Here is a 24,974-nt window from a genome sequence, read left to right as displayed (position 1 = left end):
AACTATCTAAGCTGATTCATGTCCTAAAACAATAGATTTTTAAGGATCATTTTAAAATTCCTTTTTAAAATAGTTTTTATTTTGAAGAATATACCTTTATTGTGCCCTTTCATGGTAAAACTACATAAAATATATGATCACAGGGTAGTGAATTTATCCAACGGAAACATCATCATCTTTTTATCACCTATGATAGTAATAGAATTTTACATGCTGCAATAAAAGCCTAAACATTTCAGTCACTCAGAAAATAATCAGTTTGCCATAATTGTCCCCAAGTAAGAGAGCTATGAGCCAGACAAGAAGTATAACTCTTGGCAGAAATAATGAGTTTTCTGAAATCAGGGTCTTTAGCATCCACTTGACCCTACATTAAACAGACTTAAAAGCACTAAAGCGTTTCCAGCTTGATCTCCCTATTTAATTGCTTTTAGCAGAGAGTAGTATTTAAAATGAGCTCTTTAGAGTTGTGTCTTTTAATGAGACATCCTATTTGAAAGCAGAGAAAATTTCAGTTACAGAAAACAACAAATATACTCTTTCTTGTTTTAATGCGATTTTATTTTGTGAGAGAAAAAGTCATCTGTATTATTTTATATCATATGCAGTACATCTTGTAAATTTATAAAGAAACTCTCCAGTGTTGTCTGTAAAAGGAATTATTTTGTACTGTCTGGAGGGCATAACCTCATCTGATATCATAATGCAGCTTACAGTTATCCATATATATAATTTGATGACATTGGAGAAAGGGGTGAGGAATGCACAAATGTTACAGAAAGATTGCAGAGGAAATATTGCATATTTAAACAACTACTGTTCCGTGCAGCAGCACAGGCCTCCGATGCCCTTTGTAATAATGTGCAATGGGAAAGTCTCAGTAGAGTCCAGACAACTTTATTTTCTGAGGTAAGGATCTGATTCTTTCCCAGGCTGCTGAACGTCAATGAATAGTCATGCCGATTTCTCACACTGCAGTGTCTCTCACGATTTCTTTGACTAAGTGGATAAATCAGCTGGAGTTCTGAAGCTATGGGTTCAATGTGGCAATTTTTTATTTCTATCTACTACAAAAATGAATTCCAACTAGGACTTACTTTGAAATAAGAGAAATAATTTCTGCTTGGTGTTGTCTAATACGTTAGTTGATTCCAATCTTTAATCTTGCTTTGTTGTCTCAATCTAAGAGTGATGTCATCATTTTTTATCTGGGGCATGTCATTAGTTCCAGTTGTCTTTTGCAATACATGCTTTGTCTACCTGGAGCTGGGGAGAATGAGAACCATAACACTGAGAAAAGAAATGGAGGTATATTTCCTTGTGTCAAAAAACAAAACAAAGACTCTACTAATTCAAAACTAAACAAACCAAACCAAACAACCTCTTCCTTTGCAGGCAGACACACGTGATTGGAAGCAGAATAAGAATTGTTCTCCCATTGTATATTGGCACTCACATAAAAATAGAGTTTGACTCATTTATACTCTATCATTCTTTAAAGTTTTATACCAATGTGTCTTTTTATAGTTCTATTAACATTACATTATCTTAAATGGTTTTTATTTTCAAGGGATTCCCCTTTAGCAAGTTGAGCTTCATTGTGTCATATCTTCCATAGGAAAATCATTGCAAGTACTGCTAAAACCTGAATATTAAAAATGAATTGCATGATTTGCTTGCAAATATTCAATGCATGGTTACAGATGGTTTCAAAGTTATGGAATCTTTCATTTCTTGATCAGCAGATGACCATCCAATTGAGTAATGAAATCATGGTAGGAAGGGAATAGGTAGGGTTTATTTGATCCATCATCCCCCCAATTCTGAGTAAGGTAATATGCATCTGAACTCTCTCAGAAAGACAAAAATCATCCCTATTTTAGAGCTTCCAAGAAAGAAAAAACACTGTGTTTTAGTAAAAAACTATGATCTTGATTATACCTGTGTTTGAATTCTAGCTTCTTCACTTAATAGGCTTTCAAAGTAACTTTTGTTGTGCTAAGAGAGAATTTGCTTGAGGGAATGAGGAGCGATATTTTACATAGTTTGTAAAGTCTGACTGTCATAGACAAAGAACCAGGATTCTTCAGTAGGTTCTTGGTGTGCTTGAGTCAGCACTGGAGAAATATTTTCATGGATACCTTTCTCTCAGCCCTTCCGATTTTCCCCATCATTTCCTTCCATTTCTTCTCATCATTTTCTCAGGGAAAAATCCTAACATCACGTAGACTAAGATAAAATATAGGTGAATAAAATGAAATATAACTTTCTTTTTACTTTTATTTTAGGTTCTGGAGGTATATGTGGAAGTTTGCGATGTGGGTAAATTGTGTGTTACTGCGGCTTGGTGTATAAATGAGCTCATCACCCAGGGAGTGAGCATAATACCAAATAGTTTTCCAACTCTTGCTCCCCTCCTAACCTTCCCCCTGTAGTAGTCCTCATTGTCTATTATTCCCACTTTTGTGTTCATATTTACTCAATGTTTAGCCTCACATATAAGTGAGAACATATGGCATTTGCTTTTCTGTTCCTGTGTTAATTTACTTAGAATGGTGGCCTCCAACTGCTTTCATGCTGCAAAGGACATTATTTCATTCTTTTTTATGTCTGTGTTGTATTTCATGGTGTTTATGTAACACATTTTCTTTATCCAATCCACTGTTGATAGGCACTTTGGTTGATTCCATATCTTTGCTATTGTGAAGATTGCTGTGATAAACATATGAGTACATGTCTTATTGGTGGAACAATGTAGTTTCTTCTGGATGTATACCTGGTAATGGGATTGATGGGTTGAGTTGTAGTTTTGTTTCAAATTCTTAGAGAAGTCTCCAAACTGATTTTCACAGTAGCTGAACTAAGTTACATTCCCGCAAACAGCATATAAGCATTCCCTTTTCTCTACAACCTCACCAACATCTCTTATTTTTTGACTTTTTAATAATGGCCATTCTGACTATTGATTTTAATTTCTCTAACAATTAGTAACATTGAGCATTTTTCATATTTCTTGGCCACATGTGTGTCCACTTTTGAGAAGTGTCTGTTCATGTTCTTTGCCCTTTTTTAATGGGGTTGTTTTTTGCTTGCTGAATTGTTTAAGTTCTTGTAGATCCTGCATACCAGATATTTGTGAGATGCATAGTTAATAAATATTTTCTCCTATTATGTATGTTGTCTGTTTACTCTGTTGATAATTTATTTTGTGGTGTAGAAGTTCTTTAGTTTAATTATGCACACTTGTCAATTTTTGCTTCTGTTGTGATTGCTTTTGAGGATGCAATCATAAATTATTTGCCAAGGCTAATGTCCAGGATGTTATTTCCTAGGTTCTTTTCTAGGATTTTTATAGTTCGAGGTCTTACATTGAATTCTTTAATCCATCTTGAGTGAAAAGTAGGGCTCAATTTCCAGTCTTCTGCATATGGGTAGCCAGTTATCCTCGAATCATTTATTGACTCAGGAGCCCTTTCCCCATTGCTTGTTATTGTTGACTTTGTTAAAGATAAGATGGAAAGATGAAACATAAGGGAGCAATTTAGTATTTTTTTGTTGGTGTGAGGCTTTATTTCTGGGCTCTGCATCCAGGTCCATTGGTCTATATGCCTGTTGTTGTAACAGTGTCGTGCTGTTTTGGTAACCATAATCTTGTATTATGGTTTGAAGTCAGGAAGGGTGATGCTTCTGGTTTTGTTATTTTTGCTTATGATTGCTTTGGCTATCTGGGTTCTTTTTTGTTTTTGGCTTCATATGAATTTTAAATAGTTTTTTCTAATTCTGTAAAAAATGACATTGATAGTTTGATAAGAATAGCATTAAATCTGTAAATTGCTTTGGGCAGTATGGCCATTTTAATAATATTGATTCTTCCACTACATGAACATGGAATATTTTTCCATTTGTTTTTTTAACCTCAGATTTCTTTCAGTAGTGTTTTGTAGTTCTCCTTGCAGAGATTTTTCACCTCCTTGGTTATGTAGTTTTTAAAATCTTTTTGTGGCTACTGTAAATGGGATTTCATCCTTGACTTGGCTCTTAGCTTGAATATAATTGGTATATTGAAACACTACCAATTATTGTACATAGAAACTTTACTAAAGTCATTTGTTTTAGGAGCTTCTTGGTAGCGTCTTTAGGGATTTCTAGGCATAGAATCATATCATCTGCTAAAAGAAATAGTTTTACTTCCTTTCTTCCTGTTTGGATGTCTTTTATTTGTTTCTCTTGCCTGATTGCTCTGGCTAGGAATTCCAGTACTATGTTGAATAGGAGGGTGAGAATGGGCATCCTCATCTTGTTGCAGTTCTCAAAGAGACTACTTCAAGCTTTTGGCTGTTCAGTAAGATATTGGCTGTGCTTTTGACATAGATAGCTCTTATTATTTTGAGTTATGTTCCTTTGATACCTAAATTGTTGAGGGTTTTTAACATGAAGGGATGTTGAATTTTATGAAAAGCCTTTTCTACATCTATTAAGACATTACATGGTTTTTGTGTTTTTAATTCTGTATACATAATGACATTTATCAATTTATATATAATTTTATATTTAACATTTATTTTTATTTTAAGTTTAGAAGTACATGTGCTGGTTTGTTGTACAGGTAAACTTATGCCATGGGGGTTTGTTGAACAGATTATTTTATCATCCAGGTATTTACCTAGTACCCATTAGTTGTTTTTCCTGAGCCTCTCCCTCCTCCCACTCTTTACCTTCTGATAGATCCTAAAGTGTGTTGTTCTCTGCTATGTGCCCACGTGTTCTCATCATTTAGCTCCCACTTATAAGTGAGAACAGGCACAGTATTTTGTTTTCTATTCCTGCATTAGTTTGCTAAGGATAATGGCCTCCAGCTGCATCCATGTTTCTGCAAAAGACATGATCTCATTCTGTTTTGTGGCTGCATAGTATTCCATGGTGTATATGTACCATGTTTTTTTCTTTGTTTAACCTACTATTGATGGGCATTTAGGTTGATGCCTTGTCTTTGCTATTGCAAACAGTGCTGCAATGAACATATATGTGTATATGTCTTTATAGTAGAATAATTTATATTCTTCTTTATATAGACCCGGTAATAGGACTGTTGGATCAAATGGTAGTTCTGTTTTTAGCACTTCCAGGAATCACCAAACTGCTTTCTACCATGGCTGAACTAATTTACACTCCCACCAATAGTATATAAGCATTCCCTTTTCTTCACAACCTCATCAGCAACTGTTATTAATAATAGCCATTCTGACTGGTGTGAGATGGCATCATATTGTGGTTTTGATGTGCATTTCTCTAATGACCAGTGATGTTGAACTTTTTTTCACATGTTTTTTGGCCACATGTATGTCTTGTTTTGAAAAGTGTTCGTTCACTTTGTCCTTTGCCCATTCTCTAATGGGGTTGTTTGTTTGTTTGTTTTTCATGTGAATGTATTTAAGTTCTTTACAGATGCTGGATATTAGACTTCAGGGTTACAATAACCAAAAGAGCATGGTACTGGTATAAAAACAGACACAAAGACCAATGGAACAGAATAGAGATCCAAGAAATAAGGCCACACATCTACAACTATCTGATCTTCAAAAAATCTGACAAAAACAAGCAATGGAGGAAGGATTCCCTATTTAATAAATGGTGTTGGGATGACTGGTTAGCCATATGTAGAAGGTTGAAACTGGAGCCCTTCCCCCATATACAAAAATTAATGCAAGATAGACTAAAGAGTTAAATGTAAAATTCAAAACTTTAAAAACCCTGGGAGGTAACCTAGGCAATATCACTCTAGACATAGGAATGGCAAAGATTTTTATGATAGACACCAAAAGCCATTGCAACAGAAGCAAGAATGAGCAAATAGGATCTAATTAAAGTAAAAGAGCTTCTGCACAGTAAAGCAAACTATCAACAGAGTGAACAGACAACCCACAGAATGGGAAAAAATTTTTCCAAACTATACATCTGACAAAGGTCTAATATCCAGTATCTATAAGGGTTTGCATATCTTGAAACAGTCCTGCGTCCCAGGAATAAAGCTTAATTGATCATGATGAATTAATTTTTTGAGGTACTGCTGGATTTGGTGTGCTAGTATTTTGTTGAGGATTTTTACATCGTTGTTTATCGGAGACATTGGCCTGAAGTTTTCATTTTGTTGTGTCTATGCTAGGTTTTGATGTCAGAATGATTCTGGCTTTATAGAATGAGTTGGGGGATATTTCTTCTCATTATTATTATTCTTTTGAATAGTTTCAGTAGAATTGATACTAGTTCTTATTTATATGTTGGTAGAATTCAGCTATGAATCCATCTAGTCCAAGGATTTTTTTTGTTTGGTAGGTTTTTATTACTGATTCAATTTTGGAACTTGTTATAGGTCTGTTCAGGATTTTAATTTTTTCCTGGTTAAATCTTGGGAGGTTGTGTGTTTCCAGGAATTTATTCAATTCTTCTAGGCTTTCTAGTTTGTCTACATAGGCCAGTTCCTAATAGTCTTTGATGATTTGGGGCATTTCTGTGAGAAGTAGTAATATCACTTTGTCATTTCTGATTGTGCTTATTTGAAACTCTCTTCTGTGTTAATCTAGCTAGTGGTCTATTAATCTTGTTTATTCTTTCAAAAAACAGACTTTCGGTTTTGTTGATTTTTTTGTATAGCGTTTTCATCTCAACTTTGTTCAGTTCTGCTCTGATTCTGGCTATTTCTTTCCTTCTGCTAGCTTTGGAGTTACTTTGCTGTAGCTTTTATAGTTCTTCCAGGTGCAATGTTAGGTTGGTTAATTTGAGATCCTTCTAACTTCATGATGTAAGCATTGAGCACTATAAGCTTTCCTCTTACTTTAGCTGTCTGCCGAAGATTGTGGTGTGTTATGTCTCTGTTTTCATTACTTTCAAAGAACTTTTTGATTTCTGCCTTAGTTTTATTCTTTACCCAAAGTCATTCAGGAGCAACTTGTTTAACTTCCGTGTAATTGTATGGTTTTGAGATAACTTCTTGTTACTGATTTCTGTTTTATTGCACTATGGTCCAAGAGTATGTTTGGTATGATTTCTATTTTTTTGAATCATTGAGACTTGCTTTACAGCCAAGAATGAGGTCAATCTTAGAGTATCTGTCATGTGTAGATAAGAAGAATGCATATTCTCTTACGGTTTGGTAGTGTTCTGTATGTGTCTATTAGGTCCAACTGTTCAAATGTTGAGTTTAAGTCCAGAATAGCTTTATTAATTTTCTGCCTCGATAATTTGTTCAATCCAGTCAGTGAGGTGTTGAAGTCTCCCATTATTATTGTGTGGTTATCTAACTCTCTCCATAAGTCTCTGGGAAATTGTTTTATAAATCTGGGTGTTCCAATGTTGAGTGCATATATATTTAGGGTAGTTAAGTTGCTGAATTGAACGCTTTATCATTATGTAATGCCCTTTTTTGTCTTTTTTTTATCATTGTTGGTTTAAAGTCTGTTATATCTGATGTAAAAATAATAATTCTTGCTATTTTTTGTTTTTAATTTGCATGCTACATATTCTTGAAATCTTTTACTTTGAGCTCATCAGTGTCATTACATCTGAGATGAGTCTCTTGAAGAGAGCAGATAGAAAGATTTTGCTTCTTTTCTCAACTTGCCACTCTACGCCTTTTAAGTGGGCATGTCCCACTTAAAATGGGGCATTGTCCCATTTACATCCAAAGTTAATACTGATAAGTGAGAAGCTGATTCTGTCATTGTGTTGTTCCCTGGTTGTTACGTAGACTTGTTTGTGTAGCTGCTTTATAGTGTCAATGAGTTGTGTACCTACGTGCTTTTGTGGTGGCAGTTACCTTTCTTCCGTTTCATTTCATTTTTTTTCATTGTTTAGTAGTCCTTTAAAGATCTCTTTTAAGGTAATTCTAGTGGTAATGAATTCATTTAACATTTGCTTGTCTGAAAGGATTTTATTCCTCCTTCACTAATGAAGCTTAGATTGGCAGAATATGAAATTCTTGGTTTAAATTTATTTCCCCTGTAGATGCTGAAAATAAGCTCCCAATCTCTTCTGGCTTGTAACATCCACTTTTAGGCTGACTGGATTCTCTTTGTAAATGGCATGTCCCTTCTTTCTAGATGCCTTTAAGATTTTTTTCTTTTGTATTGACCTTGATCAATCTGATGACTGTGTCTGGTTGTCTTGTATAGTATCTCACAGAAGCTTTCTGAATTTTTTGTATTTGCATGTTGACCTCTCTAGTGATATTAAGAACATTTTCATATACCATATACTCAAATGCATTTTCCAAGTTACTTACTCTTTTTCATTCTCTTTCATGAATGCCAAATGAGTCATGTTTACTCTCTTTACACAGTCTCTCATATTTCTCAAATCAGTGGTTTTTTTTTTTTCTTTTTCTGATTCTTTTTTCTTTATTCTTGTCTGCCTGTGCTGATTAAAAGAAATGGTCTTCAAGCTCTGAGACTTTTCACTTAGTTTGGCCTATTCTGTTGTTAATGCTTCCAATTGAACTCTGAAATTCCTATAGTAAATTTTTCAAGTCCAGACATTGTTTTGTTCTTTCTTAAGATGGCTATTTTATCTTTCGTCTCCTGGCTTGCTTTACTGTTGCCCTTGGATGAGGTTTCAACCTTCTTGTATATCTTACTGAGTTTCTTGCTGTCTGGATAATGCATTCTATATCTGTCATTTCAGCCATTTCAGTTTGTTTAAAGACCATTGCTGGGGAGCTAGTGTAGTTGTTTGGAGATAAGAAGACACCCTGGCTTTTTAAGTTGCCTGAATTCTTATGCTGGTTCTTTCTTATCTATGAGGACTAATATAACTTTATTCTTTTAAGTTGCTATCCTTTGGATAGGGCTCTTTGTTTCTATGTTCTTGATTTCCCTTGAGATATGGTAGATTGGCTTCATTTCTAGATGCCTTCAGAGGGCCAAGGCTTAGTTGGCCCACTGAAGGCATCTAGAATGCAAGCATTGCTGAGTTGAGTTGCATTCTCTAAATCCAGGGGGCTGGGACTGGGCTGATGCCTTTGTCCTCTGGCCCCTCAAGGTAAGCAGTAGCTATGCTGGGGGGCCCAAGGTGCTCCAAGGCTTCTGACAAAAGCACTCCCTTGGTGACTGCCAGTGAAAGTGCTCCAGTGTGGTAGCAGGGGTTAGCTAGAAAACACACTCCAGCAGGGTGGCAGGGGGCTACTGGTAAAAGCACTACATCAGTAGTCACTGGCAAAAGAGCTCCAGCAGAGCAGTGGAGGCTGCACTGGGTGTCCACTCCCAAAGGAACATCCAGGTAGGGATTCTGAGAGGGGCTGGCAGACAAGGGGGCAGATCAGACTCACTCTGGTTCCTCAGCCCTGTTGTCTGCAGGCTGTACTGTTAGGAAAAGTCAGAGCCAGCTGGGGGAGTATGGAGAACCTTGGGGGATAGGCACCTGTCGCTGATTTCCTTTGTAGCTATCCCCACACCAAACTCCCTGGGCTTGGCATAGACTCAGGCTCTGTCTCTACTGACTTTCCAGGCAGATCTCCCTGACAACTTACATGTCCATAGGGGTCATAAGATCTGCAGCTAGGATGTGAGAGGTCTGTGGCAAGAGTAGGTTGCACTGCAGTTATTTCACTCACCACTATCTTTACGAGTGGTTCAGCGTCAGGAATGAGTTCTGATGCTTGGCAATTGCACACAGGGTTTCCAGCTTCCTCCTTCTTCAGTTCCTGTGTCTGCATTATCTCTCCATCCACTGTTAACACATTTTCTCAAAAGAATTTCTATTTGGAGTATGCTGGTCTGCTTGGTAGTCTGATGTCTCTAGATGGGAGAAGCTCTTCCCAGCTGTGTCTAGTCAGCCATCTTTATTCTTTGTCTTTTGCTCTGTACAGCTAGTCACCTCCAAGATAATCCCTGGAAGATGTTTCAAGTTCTCTGTTTAAATTGTGTGACTATTAATTATGTCAAAAAATGTATGTGGTAAGGTAATGTATTGTTTCAAATAAAGTTTAAGTTAACTAAAGGAATACATGAGTAAGGAAATAATTTTTTCCACTTCTTTTTAGCCCATTTCATTAGCCAATCCAATTCCACACTCTTAATAGTCTCTTAGAAAAAAAAAAAAAAAAAAGTTCTACTTATGTAGCTTCAATGGATTGGGAAGGAACAAGTGGTACCAAATGCTCATTATATTCTAATTTTCCACCCTGGGTCTCAAAGCAATATTGTCTTATAGTTTAGGTTTTTCCTCTTGTGCTGGACATGATATGTGATGGAAAGAATGCTTGGTAATTAACCTTGGATCATGGCTTGGCAGCTGCTAGGTCTCCCATCTTTAACAGCCATTCACAAGAAGTTGAATAGGGTCCCAAGCTGTCATCCTAATAAGCAGAATATGTCCTAAGGCAGAGCAAATCTCATTACAGGGCTCCAGGGCTATTCCCTTTCCATTCTTTTTAAAAGGAGGCCACGCATACTGCTCCCGCTCCCCTCATGCATTTTGCAGCAGTATCAGGTAGTTCCCAGTAATTCACTGACTTGACTCATAAACCAAATTAATTGAAGTTCTGATTCTTACTAGTCCAATTGAGGTCTTCTGGTAATTGTCTTCCAGTAGAAAGTTGTGGCTTTTGCATTATTATTATGGGACCTGTAATTTATAGACGAGACCACATACTCTTTTTTCATATTCTCCTAAATTAGAAGACTTCAATGAGTTTGTTATATATCTCTATCCAACAAATATTTATCTTCCTTGGCTTTCTAGCATCCTTTACATTTCTCCCTTTCCCTAGGCCCCTAGCAATTATGAAATCCATTAACTATAATTATAAAGTTCCATTAAACGTTGATATACACAGCAGCTAATATTCACCATCTATAATCTTCCAAATGAATATTTGTTTATTTCAATACTTCAGCTGGTATATCTAAAAATGAAGGTAAATAATTTGACAATGGCCTCAAAAGCCTTGAATATTTTATTTCAGCTGAGCAGTTTGTGACTTCTTAAAATATCACAGGCTCTTTCTTTCATAGAACTTATATGAATATCCCTATTGATTTATTTTTTTAGAAAACTAGAAAGGGAAAAGACTTGGGTTACAAAATTCTTACTTATTTTTAGTAAAGTATTTAAAAATCAAAAGACACTATTAGAGAAATGCTACCATATTGTCAGTGAAATCCCCAGTTAATAAGTGAGACACTCAATTTAAAATGGTCAAGAGAAAATCATCATCTAAGGAATCTAACATACTAATTCTAATCAGAATTCTTGTTTGGAACAGAAACCAACAAACCCAGACTGGTTAACTTAAGCAGAAAAGGGATAGCTCATCAGATCTATGCTCTTAAATTCAAGTTGGAAAATCAGACTCAAGGAGAAATTAAGGAAGTAAAGGTGCAGCCGGGGGGTCCCCAGTGGATTTCATGGTATCACTGTTCACCAACAAACCTTTGTTATTGCTGTTTTTGGTGCCTCCAGTCCTAGACACTGGCTGGCTGCTGCTCTGCCAGTATCCACTGTCTCTAAATATTTGTTATGCCACTGGAATCTCCAGATTACACTGAAAAAATTCTGGCTCTACACTTGCACTTCTCTTCCTTTTTCCCTCAGTGTCAAATGTAGGCCACAGCTTCTGATTAGTTGAACTGTTAATATGTCCAGGGTCTAGGTCCCCAGATGTATTAGGCCATTTTCGTGTTGCTGATACCGACATACCTAAGACTGGGTAATTTATAAAGAAAAAGAATTTTAAGGGACTCACAGTTCCACATGAGTGGGGAGGCTTCAAAATCATGGTGGAAGGCAAAAGACACATCTTATATGGCAGCAGACAAGAGAGAAATCAGAGCCAAGCAAAAGGGGCTTCCCTTATAAAACCATCAGATCTCGTGAGATTTACTCACTACCAGCAGAATATTACAGGGGAAACTGCCTCCATGATTCAATTATCTCCTACCAGCTCCCTTCCACAACACAGGGGAATTATGGGAGCTACAATTCAAAATGAGATTTGGGTGGGGACACAGCCAAACCATATCAACCTCTACCTATTCTTTGAGTAACCATCAGCCCTGATTTGCTGCAATAGTCATGATTTTACCTGTTGTTCAGGAGTAATAATTAATAGTGCTCCCTTTTTTCCAAAATGCATTCAGGTTTAGATGATACATGATATGTTTGTTCTGCTTGCCATAGGATTTCTCCTCATATTCAAAGGATGTTTAGATGCCAGGAAATCAGATTTTATATCTTTGTCACTCACAAAGACACAAAGTGTGACTGGTGCTCTTCTACCGTTTTTCTCCCCTCAAAATGGGGACGGAAACATACTTTTGCATATCATTACTTCTTGAGGTACTCTCAAGTTTAATCCCTTTGAATAAGCAAAGAGTCAACACTAACCAAGCACAAAGATTAGCTTCTTTCAGAATCTGGTAATGCATCCCATTTATAGGCACTTTCCTTATTGAGGGGTGAAAAAGGTAGAGAACAACTAAGTTCTCTCATACAAAAGCTTATAAAAATAATTTATCACATGTGCATCTACTGCTAAATAGTATCATTTGTGTGCCCAAAGCAATATGTGCTCAGATGAGAAAGCTTTCTAAAGATAAGTAACTAGAGTAGTTTATAGTTTTGCTAATGTGAGCCAAGTGGGATCAAAGGGTAAAAGAAATTATTTCCCTCCACCCACAATTGGAATGGTGACCAAGATAAGCCACTTACCTGCCATAGCCTGCAAGTGACATCTTCTTCTTTTCCCCTTGTTTTTCTAGCCAATTGTATCTGGGGCATTCATTTTCTTTTATCACTCACTTCCTGGTAGTATTTATTATCATACTTTCTTCCTATCTAGATAATACATATTCTCATGGTTTATACCACTTAAGTTGGATACCCTTTGAAGTAGGAAACCATACCTTGATCGTCATTGTTTTTTTAGTTGTACCTGACACAGCAGTTTGTATGCAAAGGTTCTTGATTTTTAACACTATAATTAAAATTTAACAGTGCACAATGTAATATACATAACAAAGGTTCAAAATGTGTGTTAAATGATAGAACATAATTCTGAGTAAAAAGAACCATTTGGAAATTATGTAGTTTCTGGAGATACTGGATGTAGAGTCCTCAGGATCTTGGAAACTAAATCCTGCAAAGAAATACATTAGGAATCTTGGAAGATGTCTTTTTTATGTTATTCTGGAAGATGTCTTTTTATATGTTATGCTGTTAATATAATATGATACAGGAGGAGCAGTCTTCTTCCCAAAGGAACTTACTAGCTCTCTGGAAATTCCTGTTGTGAGTTTATTTGAATGAATTTATATCTTATGGATTTTGATTGACAAGGACTAAAATTTGTGACCTTTATGACTTAACTTGATATTTTAGTTCCCTGAGATGAGTTTGTTCTTCATCATTGAGAAGTAATAAACTGAAAATAGATGCCTCCACAGAGACCATAATAGAGAACACTTTCAAAGGGGAAATTGCTTTTGCTCAGAGAAATGTTCTCACCATTTTACTTTTTTGATTGTTTTCTCACACCTTATTTCACATAGGAAGACGTTTTCTTTAATTACCGTAATCAAATGTGCAGCTCATAGGATGTGACTCAAAGGAAAAAGGTGTAGACTCCTATGAACTGATAACATAGAAGCTGGTGACCACACAGGAAGGCCTTCAACATGGAAACACAATGTTAGTTTTCTGCCAGGATTTCATGGCCAATGATAAGACATTGCACTCCCTTGTACATATTTACATAACTTTATGAAATTGCTTTTAAGTAAGGCTTGCAAGATGCATTACATATATGGAATTCACTTATATTTAATTACATTGTATGGTTTAGGCTTGTTGAAATGCATACTTCTCCCAGTTTTTAGTCTGAAATAAAGAAGTAAATATTTGTTCATTCACTTGACAAATATTTATTGAGTGTCTACTATGTGCAAGGCATTATTCTAGGGTCTATAGATATAGAAATAAACAAGGCAACGTTCTTTTCCAGCAGGGAATATTAGGGTAACATGGAGAATATGGGAGTGGAGACAGAATAAACAAATGGACATATATATAAATAATGTTATAATGTAAATATATTTTATCAGGTCATTGTAAGTGCATTGGAAAGCAGGAAACAAGGAGAAGAATAAGACACTGCCAGTGAAATCAGGAATTTCTATTTTAAATAGGTGGTCAAAGAAGTTGTTCTGAGGAGATGTTACATGATATAAGATCAGACATAGATTTAGTGAGAGTAAAATCATGTGGATAAGCGACAGCAGAATTTTCTGGACAGGAAAATCTTTGAACTTGCTATCCTAAGCAACATCCTCTTCCAAGAAAAGGCAAGGTGTTTGGATAGGGAGAGTGAGTGTTAGAAGATGAAGTAAGAACATAGCAGGAACTATACTGCCTTGATACTATCTCTGAATTTTATCCCAAATGTGTGTGTGTGTGTGTGTGTGTATACACACACTTATATTTATAAATGAGGCCTCTGAAACATCAATTTTCTTTTTTTGTATTATACTTTAAGTCCTGGGGTACATGTGCAGAATGTGCAGGTTTGTTACATAGGTATACATGTGCCATGGTGGTTTGCTGCACCCATCAACCTGTTGTCTACATTAGGTATTTCTCCTAATGATATCCCTCCCCTAGCTCCCCACCCTCTAACAGGCCCCAGTGTGTGATGTTCCCCTCCCTGTGTCCATGTGTTCTCATTGTTCACCTCCCACTTATGAGTGAGAACATGTGGTGTTTGGTTTTCTGTTCTTGTGTTAGTTTGCTGAGAATGCTGGTTTCCAGCTTCATCCATGTCCCTGCAAAGAACATGAACCCATCCCCTTCTATGGATGCATAGTATTCTATGGTATATATATATATGCCACATTTTCTTTATCCAGTCTATTGTTGATGGACATTTGGGTTAGTTCCAAGTCTTTGCTATTGTAAACAGTGCCGTAATAAACATGCATGTGCATATGTTTTTATAGTAGAATGATTTATAATCATTTGGGTGCAAACCAAGTAATGGGATTGCTGGGCCAAATGGTATTTCTAGTTCTAGATCCCTGAGGAATCGCCACACTCTCTTCCACAATGGTTGAACTAATTTACACTCCCACCAACAGTGTAAAAGCATTCCTATTTCTTCACATCCTCTCCAGCATCTGTTCTTTTCTGACTTTTTAATGATCACCATTCTAACTGGCATGAGATGGTATCTCACTGTGGTTTTCATTTGCGTTTTTGTAACAACCAGTGATGATGAGATTTTTTAAAAATATTTTTGTTGGCTTCATAAATGTCTTCTTTTGGGAAGTGTCTGTTCATATTCTTCACCCACTTTTTGATGGGATTGTTTGTTTTTTTTTCTTGTAAATTTGTTTAAGATTTTTGTAGACTCTGGATATTAGCACTTTGTCAGATGGATAGATTGCAAAAATTTTCTCCCTTTCTGTAGGTTGCCTTTTCACTCTGATGATAGTTTCTTTTGCTGTGTAGAAGCTTTTTAGTTTAATTAGATCCCATTTGTCTATTTTGGCGTTTGTTGCCGTTGCTTTTGGTGAAACACCAACTTTCATGTCAATGTAACTGCATCTTCTATCTCCTTTCTTTCCCTCCTTTCTTGTTCTTTTTCAAATGTATCATAATTGAGGTTTTATACTACACCAGGTTTTTACATAGAAAAGGAAGAGACCTCACATTTAATGAGAGTGTGCTGGTCCCTGCACAAAGAATATTCCCATTTGATCATTACAACTACTTTCTCAGGCAAGGCTGAGGTTAAGTAAGGAGTCATACAGTTCATAAGGTTAAGGCTGTTTGAGCTCCTCCTGCTCTGCCACACTGCCACCAACTCCATGGCTCAAGGGATGAAGTGGACCCTTCATCATCTCACCTGAAAATTGAGTGGGTGGACTTTACCCCAAAGGGCATGAAAGGTTGACTTTGAACTCATATCTTAAAGCCAGCCAGACTATTTTCCAGTTGTATCCAGTCCTTACTCACTTCCCTTGTCTGCTGCCAGGGGGAAGAATTCTAAAGTAATTAGCTAGAACTGGTCCTGCTAGAGTATAGTGAAGGTGACTTCTGCCCAAGAAATTTACCTTGTTTTGGGTCTCTCTGTTCTTGTGGGTCTCACTCATAGGTGAATGTGGTATGGCCAAGAGTAGAATTGAGAACTCTGCCTCCAATGAGACAAAACTAAATAAGTGAAATTTCAAGACCTATATACCATGTCTGGGTTTCACAGTTAGGTTACTCATCCCTAATTCCTGTATGCTTGTAGTCACTTTTCATTTGCATGTTCCCAGAGAGAAATAAGATGCTGATATAAAAAAAGGAATTGGAGTAAGGCAGGTTGGTTCTTGGGAGATACAAATATTAAGTCTTATTCTGTCTCTAGGTTTTCTGTTTCAAAATATTCTGTTCACCGCTAAGATTTTAATGAAAAGAAATAGCTGTAAGAAATGTTTCTCTATTTGTACCTCTTAGAAATGTAATTACTTATTTATACAAATGTACACTATTAAAATGACTAACTAATATTGATTTATCATTCTAATGCCTCTTCTGAAGAACTTTTCTAGCCATGAACTAAAAGTTATATCCCGAAAGTGTGTAGCATTTGGAATCAGACAAAGCAGAGTTCAAGCCTTGGCTTCCTCGCTTACTGGTTGTATTTCTTTGGCTAGTTAAGTTCTGTGAGTCTCAATTTTTAAATCTCAAAGTGGGTATAATAACTCCCCTAATTATACTGTGAGGTATATATTATTATGTGAGGCAATGTATATGAAAATGTTATACATTGGAAAGTCCACAAAGGTAAGGTATTATTAATAATAACCATCATTTAATGCTGTTCACACATGACATGTATATATAGTCACTCCACAAAGCCTGTGATTATCTAAATTGGTGATTAGAAGAGTAACAAAAGTTCTTCCTAAAAACAACACACAAATCCAGAGATTAAAAAGACTTCTTCCATCACAAAGAGAAGGCTTTACACTTTCTCTTCTATTTTGTGAAGAGGAGATTGGAATTAAATTGTCTTATGCATTTTTTCCAAAATACGGATGTTGAATCAGAACAAAAAATGAGAAAAAAAAGAACAAAAGCCGCAATAATAACAACAGGAGCAGGCACACCAAGAGTCTTCCGGCTCCGCTCAAGGCAATAACCTGTATTGCAGGCAACAATAGTGATTACTCCATATTTTTTTCTTTTTATTAATAGAAGAAACTCAAAGAAGAAGAAAATTTGGCTTCCTTTTCATATTTTTGACTATACATAAAATAGAACCGGAAAAGAGAATAATTATCCTCTCGTTTGATTTATGTCAACAGTTTGTTTTAGTTTCATAAAGACAAAATAAGGCAAAAAGCATTCCCTTCTAAAAGTTTGACTTGTTACTAAATTATCTAGATAATTTCTTCTACTCTGTTTTACTGTGCTGAATGTTTTACTTACTGTCCCCAATAATGTTGTATGGCCACGTTCCAAAGATTTTTAAAAACATTTTGATTTATGCACATTTTCTATTAGCCATTTTCTAAAAAGATTTTTTTCTCAAAGCAAGTTGAGTAGTCATGCTTTCTATTTTTAATTTTTACTTAACACTCTATTTGAGTTCTCACCATTCATGTGCTCTGTGTTTACTTACCTCACTTCAGATAGGTCTGTTTCCCTTTCTCTTTTATGGGAACCTTCACCATCTGTTCCCATTACTATAATAGCTTACCATGACGTTTAGGTATATAGAGGGTAGGAGTGGCAGGTGGCAAAGAAAGTAAGGAAAAGACAGAAAAACACAACTAAACTGTATCAATTAAAATTCAAGTTAATTAATGGAAAATTTTGGGGTTAATAAAACATTTTTATTGCATTCTATGACATGAAGCATGCATTTCCTAAAACGTATTCATTGTTATATATACTATTAATATGATTCAGCCTTTTTTTTTTTTTTTGAGACAGAGTTTTGCTCTTGTCACCCAGGCTAGAGTGTAATGGCACAATCTCGGCTCACTGCAACCTCTGCCTCCTGGGTTCTCTTACCTCAGCCTCCTGAGTAGCTGGGATTACAGGAATGAGTCACCATGCCCAGCTAGTTTTTCGTACCTTCAGTAGAGATGAGGTTTCACCATGTAGGCCAGGCTAGTCTCGAACTCCTGACCTCAGGTGATCCACCTGCCTCAGCATCCCAAAATGCTGGGATTATAGGCATGAGCCACAGCACCCAGCCTTTTCAGACCTTCTCTATTTTTAGAATGGTTGGTCTTTGCACATTTTAAATTGTCATCACACCTATAAGTGAAATCAGTTTGAAATCAGCATTAAGACTATTTTACATTAAAAAGAAAGTAACTCTATGGAAACTTTTCACCAAAGAAGATATACGAATGGTCAGTGAGCACATGAAAAAATGCTCAATATCTTATTCATTAGGGAAACGCAAATTTAAGCCACAATGAGGTTCTATCTCACATCCACAAAGATGATGATAACAAAAGAGTAGATAATAACAGTTGTTGAGGATGCAGAGAAACAGAAACTTCATGCACTGCAAAGAGAAATGTAAAATGCCGCAGCCGTTTCGGAAAACACTTTGGCAGTTTCTTAATCCGTTAAACAAATTTATCATATAACCCAAAAATAAAATTCCAGTTAAATAAAAACATATGTCTACACAAAAACATATACATGCATGTTCATGGCAACATTATTCATAATAGACAAAAAGTGGAGCCAACTCAAATGTCCATTAACCAGTGAAGGGAGAAATAAAATGTAGCATTTTCATACAATGAAATACTATTCAGCAATAATAAGATAAAGCACTGATTCAGGTTATTGCATCGGTGAATCTTGAATGCATTACGCTAAGTGAAATAAGGCAGGTACAAACGATCATGTAGTAATATGATCCCACGTGTGTGCAATGTCCTGAAAATACAAATCTATAGAGACAGAAAATAGATTAGTGGTTACCTGGAATTGAGGTGCAAACAAGCATTAACCATAAAGGGGCATGAGTGCTCTTATTGTGATGATTGAAACATTATAAATTTGGATTATAGTGAGACAGATGCACCACTGCTAGGTACTTTACTAAAAACCATTGAATTGCATACTTAAAATGGGCTTGAGCACTGCAGTGGGTTTTCTGTGCAGGTGTCTCAATAAGGTTTCGTATGGAAGGAAAGGCTAGCCCTCATCTGGGAAAGAGACCTGCTAGGATTTAGTCGATTTTGTCTCTGTTTGTGCCACCTGCCCCACTCTGAAAGCTTTATGACCAATAAAAACAGGAAATATGCCATTTCTGGAGCCCGGGTTTTATATTTTTCTTCCCCAGAGGACAACATAAAATCCATGTTAATCCTAGATTTTATGCATTTCAGGTGTTCAAAACAAGGTACAGTTTAATGCAGGGAACTTGAAAAGCAGAGTGCTTGACCGCAGCATCCCGAAATCAGATGTGAGAAGAAGGAAACAAGACACCTTGTAATTAAGACAAATCTAACGCCAAATGAATAATAAATATGGCCGAGAAATGTGAGCAAGTGTGACCAGAGAGGCTGAGCAGTGGATTTTAATATGCATCCTTTCATACTTAATGGAAACTTCCTATGTTAAAATTTAAATAAAGTCTCAAATTTAAAATCATTCTTCCTTTTCACTTTGCATTTATTATAGCAGCCCCTTTGAAGCCATTTTCTATACAATAATTTAGTATCTCAGCAGCAGCATCATTCATTTTCTTTTATTAACATATATTAATTGGCCTTTGACTCTGTGGACATTCTGCTGAATGGAGGAGTCCAAAGTGGGTATCAAATATCCTTGCTCTTTTCACCAATTTACAGGACAGTGGAGGATACAAATCAAACATATACATAGATAAATAACCTCAAGAGAGCAGGAGAGCACATGCTAACAGCCAGGAGAGTAGAGAGTGGTAGTTCCTAAATGCATATTGATGATCTGTTCCTAGACTGGTTGCATCAAAATTGTTTGGAATATAAATAATAATACAACTTCCCTAGTCCTACACTATCCCCTTGCTATTCAGTGTGAACTCAGGTTCAACAGCATTGGCATTGCCTGGAAATTTGTTAGAAGTGTTGGACTGCCAGCTCTGTCCTAGACCTAGTGAATCAGAATCTGCATATTCACTAATTTTCCTGGATGATTCATAAGCACATTAAAGTTGAGTAAGCACCCTGGACTATAGACTTAGATGTGCCCGTAATGAGATTCTGAGATTATGTGTGTGTTTTTAATGTATGGTTACTAGGTTATGTTTCATTTTATTATTTTTTTTTTGCTATTGTTGTTCATTTTACTTGTTTATTCTACTTGAAGTAAAAATTGCATGTATTTATTATGAGCAACAAGTTTTTTGAAATATGTATACATTGTGGAATGATTCAATTGAGCTAATTAACATATGCATGACTTCACATGTCATTTTGGGGGTTTGGAAACACTTAACATGTACTCTTAGCAATTTTCAAGAATACAACATATTGTTATTTACTATAGGCACCATGTTGTGCAATAAATGTCTTGAACTTAGTCCTCCTACCTAATTGCAATTTCGTAGGCTTTAACTAGCACCTCTCTATCCATCTTATGAGCTCGAGCCTCTGGTAACCACCATTTGAGAATGTGTATTTTTAAAAGGGTCCCAGAGGGTTCTGTGTTCAAATTGTCCAGAGAAGCCAGTGATCACAGAAGATGGCTAATTGCAGAGGTCCCCAGAGAGGGTGGTCTTGCACTGAGTAGGAGAGTAAGTGGAGAGTGGGTGGGGAGAGCCATCAGCAATAGCAAAGGTGTTGAGCAGCATTGCTTGAGACCTGTATGAGGAATCATGAGCAAAGCTAATTAGCTGGCTCCAAAGGTCTGAAAAAGAGCCTGAGAGGTTAGAAACAGGGGCCAGTGAATCATCCACATTCTGAATACAGACTAAAGTTTGATTCGATAGGCAGTAGAAAATCATTGAACACTTGGAGGAAAGAATTGTGTAAATAATAAGTGATATAAAGTATTGTTTCAGAAAAGCTAATTTTTCAGTAGGACTTGCCATGAATGAAAGAAAGACTGCTCCTGAATTTAAACCTGGGTTTATGGGTTTCTTCACGTCCATTCATATCTTTGAAACAGTGCTTTTTCATCATGACCGTTTCTGTGCACGTGAAAGGCACTGCAATATCTGCGTACAGTTGTTTTGCCTCAATAATGATGTAGAATAATAGATGTAAATAGTCCTTTTGACTAGAGCTGTTTTCTGGAATGGCTCCAATACTAAGAAGGGAAAAATGCAAAAGCTAAAGAAATAGATAGCTCTTAGATTGTGTTGTTCTCTCTGAGAAGATAAAACTGAAACCCCCATTAGAAAGGCAGGATTACTGAGAGATTATGATATGTGCAAATTACAATAGGCCACAGGAAAGTGTGGTAGACGACTTATAAGCATCTACTGCAAAGGAAGACATTGTTCTTTCTGATTAGGAAGGTCATAACCTGATCTGGAGGTTTCTTCCTTTGATGCTGAGAGAAAGAATCCTAAGAATAATAAGAAGCAAATATATTACAATAACTGTTTTATGGATTACTCTGAGGCCCAAAATTCCTAGAAAAGATTATTGTTTTCTTTGAAAAGCAAGAGTTTGCTTTTGTGCTTCCCAGAGGAGATCATTTAGAAAAAGGAGCTGGTTATTTATTGGACACTTTCAAGATTCTAAAGAGAGGTAACCTCAGTGATTGAAAATAAAAGACAAAAATATTTTTGAGCTGTCTCTTGGCTTTTCATTTTGCAAGGGCTTCACATATATTATTTGGCTATTGCTAAATTTATGAAGCATCCTGACAAACTCAGACCCTTTCCCCCTACTTATTTGGATATCTCTGCCCTGAAAATTTGGAATCTGAATCTATCTCTGCTCCTCTACTCAGGTCTTTGAGCACAGCCAGAGAAAATTTTACAAATGTGTGGCTTGATGCCTTTAAAAAGCATAAGTCCTATCTCAACTGCTCATTCAGTATCACTGGGAAATTAGGGGAATGATTTTCCTTGTCTTCAATGAGCTCTTCTATTCTCACAGAAGCTCGGGCAAGCTATTTGTCTCAAGCCCATTGTAGAGGCCCACCCTCATTCCCAGGAAGATGAACTCTCACATGGCTTCCTTATTCTCTCCCTGGCCCTGTTTCTGCTCTGCTATAAATGTTTATTATACAAATAGATCTTTTTTTCTTCTCTTAAAGAAAGAAATGTTTCTTTTCGGGATGACAGCAATTCTTCCACTTGTACTCTTGATCCTACATTGCATTGCCTCTGTTTTCCTTTAAGACCTTGTCCCAACAATGACCCCCTTTTCTCCATATCTTCAGCCTTTCCTTCTCTACTGGCTCCTTCCTTTCAGTTATAAACATAAACAAATTTCTGCAATTCCAAACAAACCCTCCTTTGACCTTGCATCTCCTTCCAGCTACTACCTATCACTCCTCTGCCCTCCACAGCTTTGAAAAAAAATGTAAACTGAGGATGTTTTTATTGCAAAGGAGAACATCCTCATTATATAAAATTAAGAAATAGAATAATCCTAGAAGAGAGAGATACAGGAATAGAGAGAAGAAGTCAGAAAGTACAACCATATACTAATAACTAGAGATGATCACTGTTATCAACTTTTATATATTTCTAGGATACCTCTATGCATAAAGGCACCTTGGAAGCACAAAATTGATCTATATTGTTCACATTATTTTATAATATAAACATTACATTTTTAGTGTTTTGAAGATAGTTCAGTTATGTCGCATTTCAAACTACAATGCCATTGCTAGTGGCTAAATTTTATTCAATAATGTAGCTGAATATTTTGAAGTATTAACTAATGTGTTTCCTCTTGTACACCCTCCCTGACACCATCTCATACCCTTGCACCTGCTCATCACTACCTCCTTCTCAGTCTTTCCATATATACCAGACCTAAATGTGCTACTGCTGAAGCATAGGCAGCATTTAAAAAAGAGACTTTCTGGCCAGGTGTGGTGGCTCACGCCTGTAATCCCAGCACTTTGGGAAACTGAGGCGGGTGGATCACGAGGTCAGGAGTTCGAGATCAGCCTGGCCAAGATGTTGAAACCCCATCGCTACTAAAAATACAAAAATTAGCTGGGTATGGTGGTGCGCGCCTGTAATCCCAGCTACTCAGGAGGCTGAGGCAAGAGAATCGCTTGAACCTGGGAGGCGGAGGTTGCAGTGAGCCGAGATCACACCATTGCACTCCAGCCTGGGTGACAGAGTGAGACTCCATCTCAAAAAAAAAAAAAAAAAAAAAAAGAGAGAGAGACTTTCAAAACTCAAAGTAGAGACACTGGATATAATAGAAAGAAATGTTGAGTTTATGAGTATTTCAGGAATCTGGTGTTGAAAATTTTATGTTACAGCTGTGGGCAGTGTCCATGGTCACCATAACTAGGATCTTATAAGCAAGAGATTGAGGGTTGAAAGTAAGCAAGCTTGTGTTATGCCCCTTTTGTACTAAACCTGGGGGTATGGAAAATAGAGAATCCCTGAATGATATGATCTGAGAATAGAGAGCAATTGGGCTTGGCATTCCCAAATCCCAATGCTGCCATAATAAGAGTTGAGCAGCAATAAAAGTGAGGCAGAGAGTCCGGTGCACTCCCAGGATGTCTGTGGCTGCAGAGTGGTCTGGGAGAAGGGTTAGATTTTCCTATACCTTTGTAAGGGATGCGGGTATGAGATAAACAAAAATGTGTTGGCCAAAATGAAGGGAACCTGAGCCAAGGGCACGTCACATGGGAAATCTGCAGTGGCGGCATTCAGGACCAGACAAGCATGTGGACATCTCAGTAGTGAAGGGCAAAGAGACAACCACAGCCAAGAGTAAGGCTGAATAATGAACGCATGGATTATATACCCACAGATGACAACCAATGATCAGCTGCCTTATCTTTCTCCTCTCTCTCCCATCACCCTGTTTTAGAAGGGTGTACCTTAATTTATTTAACCAATCTCCTATTTTTGAAATTTGTTTTGCAACTTCTTTGCATACCTGAGTAGAAGCTTACAAAAATTATATCTGCTTCACTAATAAAGGTGTACCTTTATTTATTTAACTAATCTCCTATTTTTGAAATTTGTTTTGTTTTCAATCAGTGTTTATAATAAGCAATGTACAGTCAAGCATCTTTATTCATTCTCTCAATTGTTAGACTTTAGTTAATTCGTCAACCAAGAGCAACCTGTTTCTTTTTTCTTTTCCAGCAAAGCAACCCTTATGAAACAGCCAATGAACTTCATCTTGCCAAACCCAATGGACTCACCACAATCTCTACACAGTTGACATCAATTCTTTATTTGACATTGAGGCGTATTCCCTTCTTCTGAAATTCTCACCTCTCTTGAATTTCTCGATATGATTATTTTCTTAATTTACTCTACTTCTCTGAATTTTATTTCTTAGTCTCCTCCATTTTCATTTTTTTCCAAAACTCACTTGGGTTGGCAACCACCATGCTTCCCTTTTCTTATTGTATTTATGTTTTTAATATGAGCGCTCAATCAATATCCCATGTTTATCTCCTAAATACTGTCATTCCTAAATCTTTATTTCCTACCAGAAACGTTTACTATCTTTTTCATTAGTGATATCTTATGGATATTAATTCGTCCATCCATCTATCCATACATCCATTTATTTATTCAATACCCTTTTGCATACCAATAGAATGCTTTGCCACTATTCTAGGCACTCGTCATACAACAATAACAGACATGAATATCATCACTCAGAGACTTTATACTCTAGTTTGGCACAATAGACAATAAACAGACAGCAGAGGAAAATAATATTTTTCAGTCTACAACTCTAAAACCAGCTCACTATCTTACTCTTTTATACCTGTGATTTCTCCCTTAACAGCAATAGCCATAAGTGGTATGA

General features: G+C 36.5%; 1 long non-coding RNA gene across 1 annotated transcript in view; it reads left to right on the top strand.

Annotated features, from left to right (window-relative positions):
- The window catches only part of LOC105718181 (uncharacterized), a 53,701-nt gene extending 34,039 nt beyond the window's left edge, over positions 1 to 19,662 (top strand). The window contains exon 3 of the long non-coding RNA XR_001107699.3: positions 19,398 to 19,662. This is a non-coding gene — a long non-coding RNA (uncharacterized LOC105718181). The remainder of the gene's footprint in view (positions 1 to 19,397) is intronic.
- The last annotated feature ends 5,312 nt before the right edge of the window (positions 19,663 to 24,974 follow it).

This window comes from Aotus nancymaae, unplaced genomic scaffold, assembly GCF_030222135.1.
Source record: "Aotus nancymaae isolate 86718 unplaced genomic scaffold, 86718_ANA_hifiasm-v0.15.2.pri h1tg000089l, whole genome shotgun sequence".
Lineage (NCBI taxonomy): Eukaryota > Metazoa > Chordata > Mammalia > Primates > Aotidae > Aotus > Aotus nancymaae.
The sequence above is the reverse complement of the archived record's forward strand: the minus strand, read 5'-3'. Positions and strand labels throughout refer to the sequence as shown.